Source organism: Manacus vitellinus, unplaced genomic scaffold (assembly GCF_001715985.3).
Source record: "Manacus vitellinus isolate BGI_N305 unplaced genomic scaffold, ASM171598v3 scaffold_20_pilon, whole genome shotgun sequence".
NCBI lineage: Eukaryota > Metazoa > Chordata > Aves > Passeriformes > Pipridae > Manacus > Manacus vitellinus.
In genome coordinates this window covers 14,511,478-14,525,462 of record NW_021939471.1, presented here as the reverse complement: position 1 = coordinate 14,525,462, position 13,985 = coordinate 14,511,478, and the positions used below count along the sequence as shown (strand labels likewise).

General features: G+C 36.1%; 1 long non-coding RNA gene across 1 annotated transcript; it reads right to left on the bottom strand.

Moving 5' to 3' along the window:
• Positions 1-3,875: 3,875 nt before the first annotated feature.
• Positions 3,876-5,117, bottom strand: LOC108639496. Its single transcript, XR_001920551.1, has 3 exons — positions 5,032-5,117; positions 4,419-4,532; positions 3,876-4,108 (listed from the first exon to the last, which is right to left on the bottom strand). It is a non-coding gene; the product is annotated as an uncharacterized LOC108639496 (long non-coding RNA).
• Positions 5,118-13,985: the final 8,868 nt, after the last annotated feature.

The window sequence follows — 13,985 nt, the reverse complement described above, 5'->3', positions numbered from 1 at the left end:
AGGACCTTTCCACTTTACTCTGCATGTCACTTTTGTTAAAATGACAGGCACCTCACAGAAAACACCAAACATACATGTAGAGAGAGAAGAATTCCCATTTTGAGATCCACCATAAAAGTGAAGATTTTTGAGCTATGAATTTGATTGCTCTATGTATTGGACAATTGCTTATATAGAATGGTATGTATTGGTTTTGTATATGTATTAAAGTCTGACCATGCTTACATTTATTTTGATTACACCAATATTATTAAAGGTATTTGTGAAACTGATGTGAAGTGTGCACTGCATACAAGTACTAGTAATACAATTCACTGACCTCACTATCATCCACGACAGTTCACTGATTCAGTTGACCGTGGTCAATATCACCATCAAGCACCATCTGTTGCAGAATATCATGGATTGTGGCAGACTTGGGTTTTTTTACACTTATTGAAAACAGACCTTTCAGCTGAAGTTTGGAAACTGATTCCCTTTAGCCATAGACATGTAATATGTTAGTCATTCATTTATCCTATTTTACTTGAAGATATCTTAGAGACTTCCAGCTCCTCCACTGAAGGATGAAGAAACCTCAAATGTTCATATGTATTCACATTCTTAAAGTTAATGTCACTTCATAAGGACATTAAATTCAAGTTGGTATAGCTTTTATGCTGCAGCTTTAGCCTCTAATGACAAGAACAATGCCAGACCATAGCTACATTTTCTCTTTATCTGGCTATAAATTGCAAGTAAGTTCATGATTTGTGATCACTCCACGTGCAGAAAATATAAGTAGAAAAATAAGCATTAAAAAATTTAATTTAGAAGGTTAGCATTGAACTTGCAATATCTGAAATATATTCTAACAGAATTTCTCTGTTGCTGGTATTTGTTTAAGAGGGTTTGCCTTAATAAACAAAAAAGAAACAATAAAAAGAACAATAAATTCAAAAAAGCATGGACTGATGCCTACATGAAATGCAGAGAAAATGCATAGACAAAAAGAACGAAAAGATATCCCCTAAAAATAAACTATAAAATAAGACATTAAACTACAGGTAACATTACACCTTACTTACCTAATCTACTAAAAAATCCCAACCAACCAAACAAAAACCCCAAACAAAAATAAAAACAAACCAAACACCATAACCAAAACAAAAACACAAAGGCATTTGCATAATGCACCAATTTTATTTAACTTACCTAGAGTTCACACTGTGATTCATAGAATCTGTTGTTCTCCTCTGAGGTTATGCTGCTGATGCTTTCGAAGTATTGAACTTGCAACACATACTGTCTTACTGAAATATGTCTTTTTAAAAGCCCAGGCAAGGAAAGTAAGTGGTTCTGGATTGTATTTGAAAATATAATTTATTTTACCTGATCATTCCAGCATTTCCAACCACAAAGACAGTGTCATAGTCAGAAGTGTTTCTAGTTGTGAGAACTAACAGTCATAAGATTTTAAAATTAAAGATAACTGATAACCTGACACAGACAGATATATTTTACAAACATCCCTATAGCACTAAAAACTGTGAAAAGAACCAATATTTGTATTAAGAATTCCCCATCCCCAATAACAATCCTGGAACATTTATTTAAGGGAAGGAGAAGGAATACGCACAAAGAAGGATTGTCTTCTTGCGAATTTTAAACTAAGCTACTTCAGAAAGAGGTGACATATAGAAATGGAAATTCTCAAACAATTGCTTTATTTCTCTAGACAAGGCTGGGCTAGAGTTGACACAATGATTTCAGATGTTTCTAACTTATATTATCATGTAGTGTACACAGTCCCCTGAAAGCAGTTACTGCCCAGCCCTGCTCTTTGCAGAAACTCTCTTTTTATATATATCACTTGAGATTTATCCAAGAGTTGAGCTAAAAAGGATCTAGATGTGTTTTAAACACAGAGAAAGAAAGGCAGAACTGATGTACCCTGATGCTTATATCTTCGTGACATAAGGCAGACATCCCTACTGCAATTTCAATAAAATGCTATGATCTTACGATATAGTACTGCCATGCATGTTAATAGGACTCAGTATAGTAAACCTTTCCACTAGAGAGTCTCTGCACTCTTAGCAGAATTGATGAACAGCCTATGGAGATCAGCTTCTCTCAGACTCAATTGATTCTTAGAGCTCTCTCATCCTAGGCCAAATGAAAATCCACAGAAACAATCACTACATGCACCTCTTTTTTTTTTTTTTTTTTTTTTTTTTTTTCAGGAAGTATCTGCAAAATATAAAATAGCTTAGTTTCCATAACTGGAAGCATAAATAAGCAAGCCAGGACTGCAGACAGAAGAGGGGTTGTATGCCTGGTGGGGAGAAGGCTTATTGAGCCTTGAGAAGGTTCAATAAGCCTTTCAGATGTTAGTCATGAAGCAGTGGCAAAAAAAAGTAAAGAAAGAGGTAGGGGAAACAGTTAATAGGTCAAAGAGTATGAACACCTACTAAGAGCCCTACCATGCTGCAAATTGATATCTCGTTCTCTTTCCCCATCTGGTCTGTTACTAGATCATCAGACAGTAGGATGTATCCAGCATGTCCCTGGATTTCAACCCACTTTTGAGAGTTGTGTAGCAAATTCAGCTGGTCTAGCTACTCACAACAGCACTGGCTGCTGTATCATTCCTCTTTGTAGCACTGGCCATCCCTCCAGTACTTTTGACACTCTTCTTCTTTGATTACTTTTCATCCCATTGAGAAGCTCCAAGTCCAATTTGGATTCTCTGAAATTGATATAATTTAATTTGAAACATTAGCAACTCTGTTAATTATCTCAGTCACTGTAGTCACTATGTGAGAAAAACCAGTGATGCCTGAGGAAGGCACAAAGGCATAACTAACCAGCACTGTAGAGGAGCGTAGAACAGAAAGACCACTTACCAAGTCACAGATGCTTTACTGTGTACTGATTTATATTTTATATATCTTGGTGATCACTACAGGAACACATGTATCTCACATGAAAGTCCATTTAGGGACCTTACCATGTTGGAATCAGTAGAGTGTTTTTATTTTATTGATGAATGGCATTTGATGCCACTATCACTGTTTCTCTGCAAAGGAAATTAATGCATCAAACCTTATTTTGTAGGTGTTGCTATGAAATTCACTACATCTGTGAGGAAAATAAGAGAAAGAAAAGTGTCAGTCCAGTATAAAACTTGATTATACAGAAATTAAATCCACAAATTGATGTGTAGAGCAAAATGTCTTGCAACTTACAACATAAAAAACCCCCCACCTAATAGGAATCACAGTCCTGTCTGTGATCACTGATTTTTTATTTTGTCAACAGCACTGTCCTTTGATCACCAAGCTACTGCCAGCATCCTCCTAGTCCAGCCGATCATGTAAATGAATCCCTTGTATATATCCTTATACCCTCTTGTGGCTGACATTAGGCAGTATTAGTTACAAATACACTGCCAATTTGAAAAGAATGAAGAAATATAGAATAATAATTTTAACTTCCCATATAGTTATTTCAAATGCTTTCTATGATTGTCTTTCCTTTTCTACACATCACAGCCATTCTCTTCAGATTTGTATTACAAATAAAACTCTGTGTAAGTACACATTTGTACTACTATAAGATAATTCTGAAATTACAAAGCTACAGAAAAAGAATAATGAAGGTTTTAATGTCATGCAACTACAGAACTGAAACTTGTCATTAGTTAAAAACTAATTGCAAATTCCCTATATAAGCAGCATATGCTTCACAAACTTTTCTTCAAGGAAGATGACAGAGGTCCTAAGGATAAATAATGTGCCAGATTCTTTAATAGCTTTAATCAGAAGCTTAATGCTTTGACCACTCTTTTTATCAACAGGTACTTTAGAAGCCTGGTCTGAATAGTTCATTGTCTAGACCAGTGTGGCATAAACCTACAAAGCATCACATCTTCAGGGGTAAAAACTCATGACAAAGATAAATACTGACCAGACTGTAGGATTTTGTTTGAGTGTTTTTTAGGCGTTTCAATCCAAATTCAGCGTAACATTTTAAGCCTGTGATTAAGGTTCCACTGAAATCAAAGCATTCACAGCATGTGCCTGAAGTTCAGTGTTTCCATAGGGTTTTTTTGAATGTAGCTAGACTGTTAAAAAAAAACCCAACAAAACAACAAAAGTACAATGCTGTTAGACATTTCGTCAATTTGTTTCAAGAATACGGGTCAAGCTGATTAATAAGTTAAGACAATACCATCTGCATTTCTAAACTGAAACTTCATAAACTGTTTTCATTATCTAGATTGAAGTAAAACCAAGCAGAGAAAAAAGATAAAGAGAGAAATGACTTTTTAACTTCTCTGTGAAAACATTATTTCTCAATCATGATTCCTGTTAATATTCCACCAAGTCAATTATAATGTAATGACAGAACAGACTAGTGATTTAGTGAGTTACCTGCTGAAAAGTCAAGTATGACAGAAGTTGGTGCAATGAGGTCCAAGAAAGTGGTCTTCAGCTTCCTTTACAGAGGCCATCTTTGTCAGTCTCACTATTGCTTTTTCTTGGACCCTACATGAGATGCAAAGCCATATTTGCTAATTTACTTTGGGTTAATGGCTTGAATCTGTGGGCAAGAGTAGATAAAGAGGGGATTTAAAGTAATTCCAATTGTTAAAGTAAAAATGAAATTCAGGTAATAAAACCAGAAAGCCTGGTGTTGGCATCTAAGTGTTATTATGCAATATTCCAATTCAGTATTGTGCAAATCAGATATTAATACAGACAATGATTTACATATATAAAGTATATGTATATACACACACTTTCATATGCATAAATCAAACTTAGGTATTCGTGTGTATATGTACAAACATATATATACACAAGGTATAATCTATTTAAGAGAAAGAAGCAGAAAAGCCTACAGTGCCTTTTCTGATTGTTACAGCTAGTAAAGGCATTAGCCAGATGTTGAAACTCACAGGCATCAAACAACAGTGATCATTATAGTCTTCAATCACCCCATTTAGAATTTACAATAAGCTAAGCAGAAAACCATTATTTCCACCTTCAATATAAAGTTTTCCTCTGTCTGAAAACAGAATTCTGCAATGGACTGATGCACCATCTGTTCTAACTTCAGAACCCTTTTCCGTGAAACTTCCAGCAAGGGGAACAAGCTATTGATGAGACCCAGGAATATAAGGACATCATTAGTGAGTATCATAATAAGATTAAAATCCCTTGAGGGCTCTCATCAAAACCTAGATTAAAAAGAAACAAAAAAGGAGAGAAAAGACTGACATTATAGTAACAAACCATAATATAAGGCATAAAATTAACAAACATTATGAATTAATCATACTTAGACAATTACAATCCATATGGCTAGTTAAACTCAATCTGCTACCTGTAGTGACATAGTCTGGATACTGTATATTCAATGCCAGTGCATTTCTCCCAGGATGTAATTACTTAATTTTGTGAATGAGAAAATGATGTGTAAAAGCCAATGTTTCCATGGATTCAATGCCCCAAGTCAGATAAAATGCATGAATGCTTACCAAATCTCACGACACTTTTTAACCCTATTTCATCACACTTGTATTACCTTCAGGTATGTAGAAACAGTGAATCACCTTCACACTCATTACTACAGTTAATACAAGAAACAAACTGGGTTCAAAGATTAGTTTTCTACAAACAGGACTCTTAGGATTTAGATGTCAATGAATGGCACAAGACTGATTAAATCAGTAATTCTGGAGGGTTTTTTATCACTTAAAGCACACGCGTTCGGATTCTGAGAACAACTACTTTCTCCCTTCCATTGCACCTACATTCAGACAGATTTCAATCTCTCAGAGGACTTGGCACTGAGATTCTGGTTCAGTCCCCTCTTTTGTCACATATAGCATGTCACACGTGGTGACATTATATAATTCAATGATGTGGGATGCTGCAATCTCAAAAAATAAACAAACAAACAAACAAACAAAAAACACAAAAGAAAAAAAAAACAGACCAAGCCAACTCTAATATTTTAGTCCTGTGTAGACTCTGTAGGTAATTTCAAGCTAATACCTGGTCCTTCCTCATACGAAGTTCTGGGGTCCAACCTGTTCTCCTAGAACATCTAGAAGATTCTCCTAAAATGGTTTATATCCATTATAAGCAAATCAGTTGGGCAATACAACAATATAATTCATCACTGTTCTTGTTCTCTGAACAGATCTGATTTCAGAAAACATGAACAATGAAATTAATAACATATACACATTACAAAAAGGGACTTGTTACATGAAAGAAGACCAATAGGTACCTCAGAACTACCTCAAGATTTATTTCAATTCGTTATTCAGACCAGCCTGCTAGAATGAGGAAAGATTGAGGATATTCTTGTATCACAGAATCACGTACCTACCAGAGGACTGGTTTTGGAGGGAGGAGAGGATATCAACTTTCACTTACCTCCTAGGAACTTTCCACAATGGTGATAGTACAGATCGATGGCAGATGGCATTCTGGTCATTTGTTGCAACTTTAATGCTGAATAACCACTGGCACTCAAGGAAACTAAATGGTTATGAAAAATATTAAAAATAGGTAGGACTAGTAAACCACACCATGAATAACAACAAAACCAAAATATTTTATGAAATTGTGAGGATTTAGTGGACCTAAGACACTGACATGCTCATAGGAAATTATCATCTGCTCTTTCCTGTTTAAGTATCAGAAAGTAATATCAAAACCCAACACAGCTCTATAAGCTCCAGGTTTACTTCAGTCCTTTTATTTCAGGAGCACAATCACAACAAAGATATTGAATTACTTTGAGACTCTAGTTATAGAAATCCAAGTTACTTTGCATCTTTAAGTGAAAGTGCAAAAGAAATATGTAATGACTGTTTGAAATAAACAGACACTTGTTATCCCCAGCATTACATACAAAGCATTTCTGGTTTGGGATTCTCCTTTGTTTTCCTCCAGTGGACAGGTACAAAGAAATGAAACATTTTCACTTTCCCAATCTCTAACTGGTAGGCATTATTTAAAAAATATGTACTTCCTTTGGGTCTATAATCTCATTTATCTTCAGTATTTCTGACTTAGGACATCTACTACATCATGTGATTCTAGAGAGGACATTTGGCTTCCTTCACAGACATTATGGAGTGCTCTGAATCTATTTAAGAGTTATGCTGGGCTTTCATGAGCAAACTAATCCCAGAGACAGCACAGGAGGTTTCAGAACACAAAAGAAGCTTTCTCACTGTCTGAGAGCAGAGTCTTGGTCCTGATGACTGTGACCAGTAAATGCTTCCCTTATTCAATAATAAATACTTCATTAAAGAAACCAAAGGGAACTCTAGCCAGTCTAGTGGAATTATTAATGCACATTTTGAATGGTTACAATCATTCAGCTTTCACCCACATGCTTTATAATACCTTGTTAGAAGCGCTATACTCACCATGAAATCCTGTGCTTGTCATGACTTATTGCTTAATTAAAATAATGTAATCAAAAACCTCACAGAACAAATGTTGACTGAAAAAATTATGCTAATCTTATATGTATCTACTATTCACACATTACTTTGAGCAGAATAAGTTGTCTAATGCGTTAATAAAATGAAACATACCCAACTATCTTGTCAAATGCTATTTTTATCTCAGCATTTACATACATTTGTCATGAAGAGGGTACATTCTGAGTAAAAGGAATAAACACTGTTATGATTAAACATGTCTGACATGATGTTCTCATCTGAGCATCAGGAAATGCCACATGCATAGGAAACTTGCATTCATGCAGTCATAAAGCCAATGGCCTCATCAAAATCAAACTTACAGAGTGCAGGACAGCTTTATTTAGTAAGGAGATGCATCTTACTGCGTTACTTAACATAATCACTTAATGTAATGCAAATACACTATATTTGTTTTGAATTTGGCCCTGAGCACTCAGACTAAAAACATGGCACTACAGCTTGGTAGGATTGAACACTGCATTTCACTGAGACTAGAAGAATCTTTGTGCAGAAGAAACTGAGAAAAATCTTCTCACTGTCTGCAGTTATGTCAGGAAGTTATCAGTGTCAGGAAGCAATGGAGACCCACTCCCCTCACACAGCCAGACATGCTTAACTCTCTGCATCAGGAAGGACTTTAAAAGTATTGCACTTACAAAAATTGAGAGCTAAGGAAAAAGAGAAGAACAGAAAGACTATAAGGAGAGGGACTGGGGAAGTGGTGCCATTTGTCCCTTTGGAAAAGGCCAGGTAAACCTATATAATTATGCACCCCAGTTTTCTCAGAAAGGACAGGTCTTTGAGCAGCCTTCTTTCCTCTGCTCTCTGAAGGTACTGGAAAGAGATAATCAAGACCTGAGCTTATACAGGAGTGTACACTAATGACTTGCCTGCTTTCTCTCTTACTGCTGCTGGCATTCGAGTACAATGCCAAGAGTATTTCTCACATTCTTGCTACTGAATATGCTGGGAATCCTCTATAGCCCATTTCTAATGGATACTGCCCTGCCCCCCAAATTCTTCAGTATGCTCGCCTAGCAGCAGCATTACCAGGAAGTTTAATTTTTTTCCTCCAGCACCCATTTAGATACAATACAATGTGAAGAGATAGATTAACTTTCTCACAAGTCTCCTTGAATTTGCAGCTCGTCTGATGTCAATGCTACTTCACACAGTAGTCTGAAATCACCATTGTATAAGCTCCGCAGGGGGGAAAGAAAACATGAACATGGGAGACAGAGCTGCACTGCCACCATCCTCTCACTATATTGTTGATTATGAGAATTTGTGCCTAATCCATAGATCAGTCAAAAGTATCAGTGGTAACAAATTAATTAGTAAGACATCTATGAGCAATAGGGATGTTTCATAGTAACCTTTGAACTTGGACATGCAGGAAACAAATGACAGGAAACAAATTGTTAATACTAGCAATAAACAAGACAAGATTAAGAAAACCCCACTACTGGTTCACAGATCAATAAACATTTTCTTGTCTGAGATTAAAAGACCATAAATGTTTTGGAATTTGATAAGCACAAAAGACTAATTTTATACTAAGGCAATTTTTTAAAAAAAGAAGGCCCATGTGCTTTTCTAGAATGATGATTTGATAAAATGAGAAAGGTATTAAAACCTGAATTAGCATATACACACAGGAAAATGTGTGGTAAATCTCTCCTGCGATATGAGAAAGTATCTTCTAATAAACCAGTAATGTTTTAGTATCTTATCCCATCCTTTGACTATATATTTCAGATATTCAAGGGGGAAGAAATTTTCCAGATTATTTTTAAGTTAAAGAAAAGTTTTGTCTCTGCCACACAGTATCATATAGCTCAAATACTCTTAGCTCCCTCATAGTCTTCTGTAATCTGTTTTGCAACGGAATATGCCATTATACGTTATAGTTTTAATCGTTTCAGATCTTTCTACCAATCTGTCCTCATATCAGTTTCTTGACCTTCAGCTCTAGTCTTTGTCTATTTCTTGTAAGTGGTAGCTACTTCAAGACCTAGTGCTATAATCCAGGGATAAAAAAGGCGGGGATGGGGTGGGGGGTGGCAGGAGGAAAGAAGAGGGTTTTTTATATCCACCACAAAATAGCTTTGATATTTTCTGGAAGATCTCTTTCCCCCCCCCCCGATTTGCTATTATGAAAATCTGCCATTTCCAATTCAATAATCTCACTTAAAAAAATCAGAAAGAGGTTACTGTGCCACAGGATAACACAAAAATAAGCCTGAAAAATCACTTTATTTATAATTTAACTTTATTCTTTGGCCAAACCCCATCCTGCAGTGTCTTAAAGTACCACAACAGAAAGCAAATCTAAAGAGATGCAACTGAGTTCATAAAAACATTCCTACACTCCAGTTTGGCACAAAGCTGTACAGATACTTCAAACTAGCAACAGTAAAAGAGAAAAAGGGACAGCTGCAGTGATGAGGGCCCAGAACACCAAGATAGACTTTTCTGTGGAGTGTTCTAAACATAGTTAATTTAATTCACAAAGATTTCAAGAAGTATTACAGGTATCTTTGCTGCTATATATGTTAGAAGGACAACCCTGTCAGCAGAAAACCTCCAATGGCACATCACATCCTTTCTGATTGATGATAGACAAAGGGATACATATTCATTCGCTGTGAGGTGTTAAGTGAGAACTGTACCTTTCTAAAAAGGGCTCCATTGTATCTTTTTAGGGACTTATTGACTTTGGAAACACAGTATTCTACAGATATTTGAAAGTAGACTGACTTTATGAGAAGGATAACCCCCAGAGATCTACACAAGCATAGAATCATAGAAGCATTTGGGTTGGAAAAGACCCTTAAAGACTATTACATATAATATATTGAAATATGCTAGATAAGTGGAACTGATCACAGCAGAGCGCCATGATACACACAATAGGAGAAACTATAGGCCACAAGAGTGATGCCTTATATAAACAAAAATAATTCAGATACCAAAAATACTGGTAAAATTAATCACTAAACCTGCCCTAGGGAGACAGCTTGCCTTGTTTTAAAATTAAAATCAGACTGAATTACGTAAAGTGCATCATTAGCAGAAAGAGAAGTGTAGTGTTATATACAATCTTCCTTGTCTACAGATTTTTCTTTACATAATTAATTTGGAAATAGTCTGATTAATTGTATACTCTTAATTTATATATCCAGTGTTGCTGATGAGATTATGTATGTTGTATTACTGTAAGAAGGGAGTTGTATTACTTCTGAATTTAAGACAATGCAATAATTGATTTCCTTATTTTACCAGGCTTGATGTAAGTCATGACAACATTAGAACCCCTTTGATAGGTGATGGTTTACCTTCTTTTACTAACTGTTTTCATTTCAAAAATTCTTGAACAAAATTAAACAACCCTCTTGATGGACTATTATGTGTTTTTCTTAGCAGAGGAAATAACTGTTTTAAGTTGCAAAATATGAAGTCTCACATCCATTAAATAAAAATGCAGAGCTAGTTTAAGCAAAGAACATGTAGTTAGTCATAAAAATTAGAGTGAATACTTACATGATAAAGTTTATAGCACTAGGAGTATACAAAAATCATCACTGAAAGCATACCAACTATATCAAAAGGAAATATATCCATAATATTATAGAAGAACTGGTCATAGCCACCGACATTAAGTCTCTTAGGTGTTTGCAATTGCCTTGATCTCAAGTCTGTGCCTACTGTCAATCTAATTGTAATGTGACTGATTGCAAAGACAGGGACTTTAACCACAAGCAGGAACATTCTGCTTCTACCAGCTTTTACTGGCTATTGAACTTTTGTCTGTTACGGTCAAGACAAAATTTTCAGTAATAGTTATCTCAGCCATAACTATACCTTGCCCCTCAGATGAAAGTTCTTCTTTCTCCAGTTGATTTATAGAAGTCAAGGAATGCTAGCTAATGCCCAGCTCTTGAAAAATGCATACCTGTGAGTTTAGCTTACTAAACTTGAGGTGGGTCTGTTACACAAAATAATGCATATAAAGAAAGAAAATATCTGTCTGTTATGGTCATCTTACCTTTTATTTTGACCAAATTTTAGAACACAGTGTAACTTGGAAGTGTAGAACGTTTCATGGCTGTGGAATGGCACTCTTCCATCTCAAAAGACAGGTTTATGGAGTAAAGTGCACTGCTACAGTCTGATTTTATCAAAGGATACCAATTGTGTTTCCTGAACACTGCTGTCATTGGTTTCATAGTTCTTGTTACACTGAATAAACAGAATCAAGAGAAAAGAGAAAATTCATACATAGCACATGGATTCTGCGTGCTTCTGCCTCAGTCTTCTGGTTGCTTAGCTTGAGAAACACAGCAAAAAATTATAAAGGCAATTGAGATATGTCAGCCCTCATTACTCTAAACAAATATTTCTTTCTGTCATAGCCTACTTTTTCCTATGGTTGCTACTTTAGATAGCAAATGTGGAGTACGATTGACATTGCACCAGTAGTAAGCAGTAAAATAACTCATAGGCAGTTCATTTTCTTTGGAACTACTCTAGTAGGATTGACTTCACACAGTTACAGTCAACATTTCAGAGATTTCTGCAGAAAAGTACTTTGATCAACGGAAAAGTATTACTCCAGGCAAAACAGCATAATATATATCCTTCTGGAAGTCTAGAACTCACTGTGCTTAATATGTCCCCAGGTTCTACCCATGGAGAGGAAAAAAAATCAAGAAGTTACTACTGAAAGACAACGCAATACTAGGAAAGGGTGAGTGGCTGACACCTTTGATCTTTTACCTCCTCTGTTCCAGGTAGACTTCCTGAGTAGACTTCCAGTCCAGGAAGACTTCTTGAGAAAAGCCTAAGACACTCTGTTAGTTTGAACCCAAAGAAAGCACAGCAGCCACGCCCAGAGCATGTTTCATGTCACAATACATAGTTTCCTCAAAAAAATGATAAATTACTGTGGTTGAATTTGCAAGGGTTTTGTTGGTTGGTTGGTTGGTTTGATTTTACCAGAAGTTGTTGTTTCCCAGTCAGGTGTGTAACACTGAACACAGGCAAACAGAACAGTAGAATTTTGATTGTGATGCTCCATGAAGAAATTCCATCATGTGTACATCTTCTTTCATTATGTTTCCATAATTCCTCCCCTAGTGCTGCTTCCCCAACTCTCCAACCACAAAGCCATCTTACCCAGGAACAGCATATGCCAGCACTCCCTCCAAATATAATAAAGCAGGAATTTCTTCTTTCTTCTTACCATATGTAAATGCTCTTGAAGAACTCTCACCTATTTCTCTGTTTTCATTTTGCCCCAGCAGATTTTTCTGGCCTCAATCAAAGCAGATTTTGTCACTTCCTACCCAGTGATATTTTTCACCTGCTTGAAGAAATCTGTTCTCCTATTTATCAGTCTCTCTTCTTTTATCTCCCGTGCTAGCAGGCACCAGTGCTTCTCCTTGCTTGAGCTAAATCTCCCAGGCTCATTAGTCCTCTTCTCCGCCCTTGATCTTCATCTTCTTCACCTTTGTGATTGTCTTCCACGTGCTTTCTGATATCTGTGACTTTCTGAAAACCTTTTCCCTTAGCACTGCAGTACCTCTGCTTTCTTCTGTGACCATCTCTGCATGATCCTCTAACCCTGTAGTATTTCTTGTTATTGCTGTAAACTGCTCACCTCGTACTTTGCTTGCAGGTCTGCCTCCATTGGCTTCTGAGGAATCGGACTATTTCTTTTGTCCTCTCCTGATCAAGATGCTCTGTCTTTCCACCTTCCACTCCGTAAGTCACCCTCTTTTTTTGTTCTTGTACACCTCTCCCTCACATTGATCTCACAGTTTTACTAAGAGATAATTGATCATATCTCCATCTTTCCATCTGGTGAAATCTAAGTGATCAAACTTCCCTGTCTTTTCGCATCAGCTGTTTTTATCATGTGCAAGGAAGTTACTGTTCTTATAACTACTTCCAAAATTACAAAACTATATTTGCAGTGATAGCATTGCATTAAGCAGAAGTCAGTTTCACAATTGCAATTCTAATTTCATGTTATATTTGTTCATGTTTTTAGGGCTGCAGCTATTTAGAAAGTACTGCAGAATATGATTTTATTAAATCATTTCTACTGCCACAGAGAATAATCCTTGCTGTAAACTTTGAAATTGGACAATTTTGCTATACATACAGTCATGTTTCAACATAAGCACTATTGAGGTAATATTGCCCAGTCTGTATTTCAAGTAATCTCAACTCTTAACTCAGGGCTAAAGTGATGAATCATTCTCCATGTCTGCTCAATGTCTGCTTTGAACCCTTTCTTTAGAAAATAAAGGCTAGCAATGGGGCTTCTGAAACACAAACACCTATGCACATCAACCTGGTGCAGCCTTAGTTACAATTTTTTTTATTTTTTTTAACTCTGTAACAACTGTGATAGTTTATGGAACATAAACTCCACTAACGAGATAGAGTGAAGATATCTTCACTTAGTCTATGTTTCTGG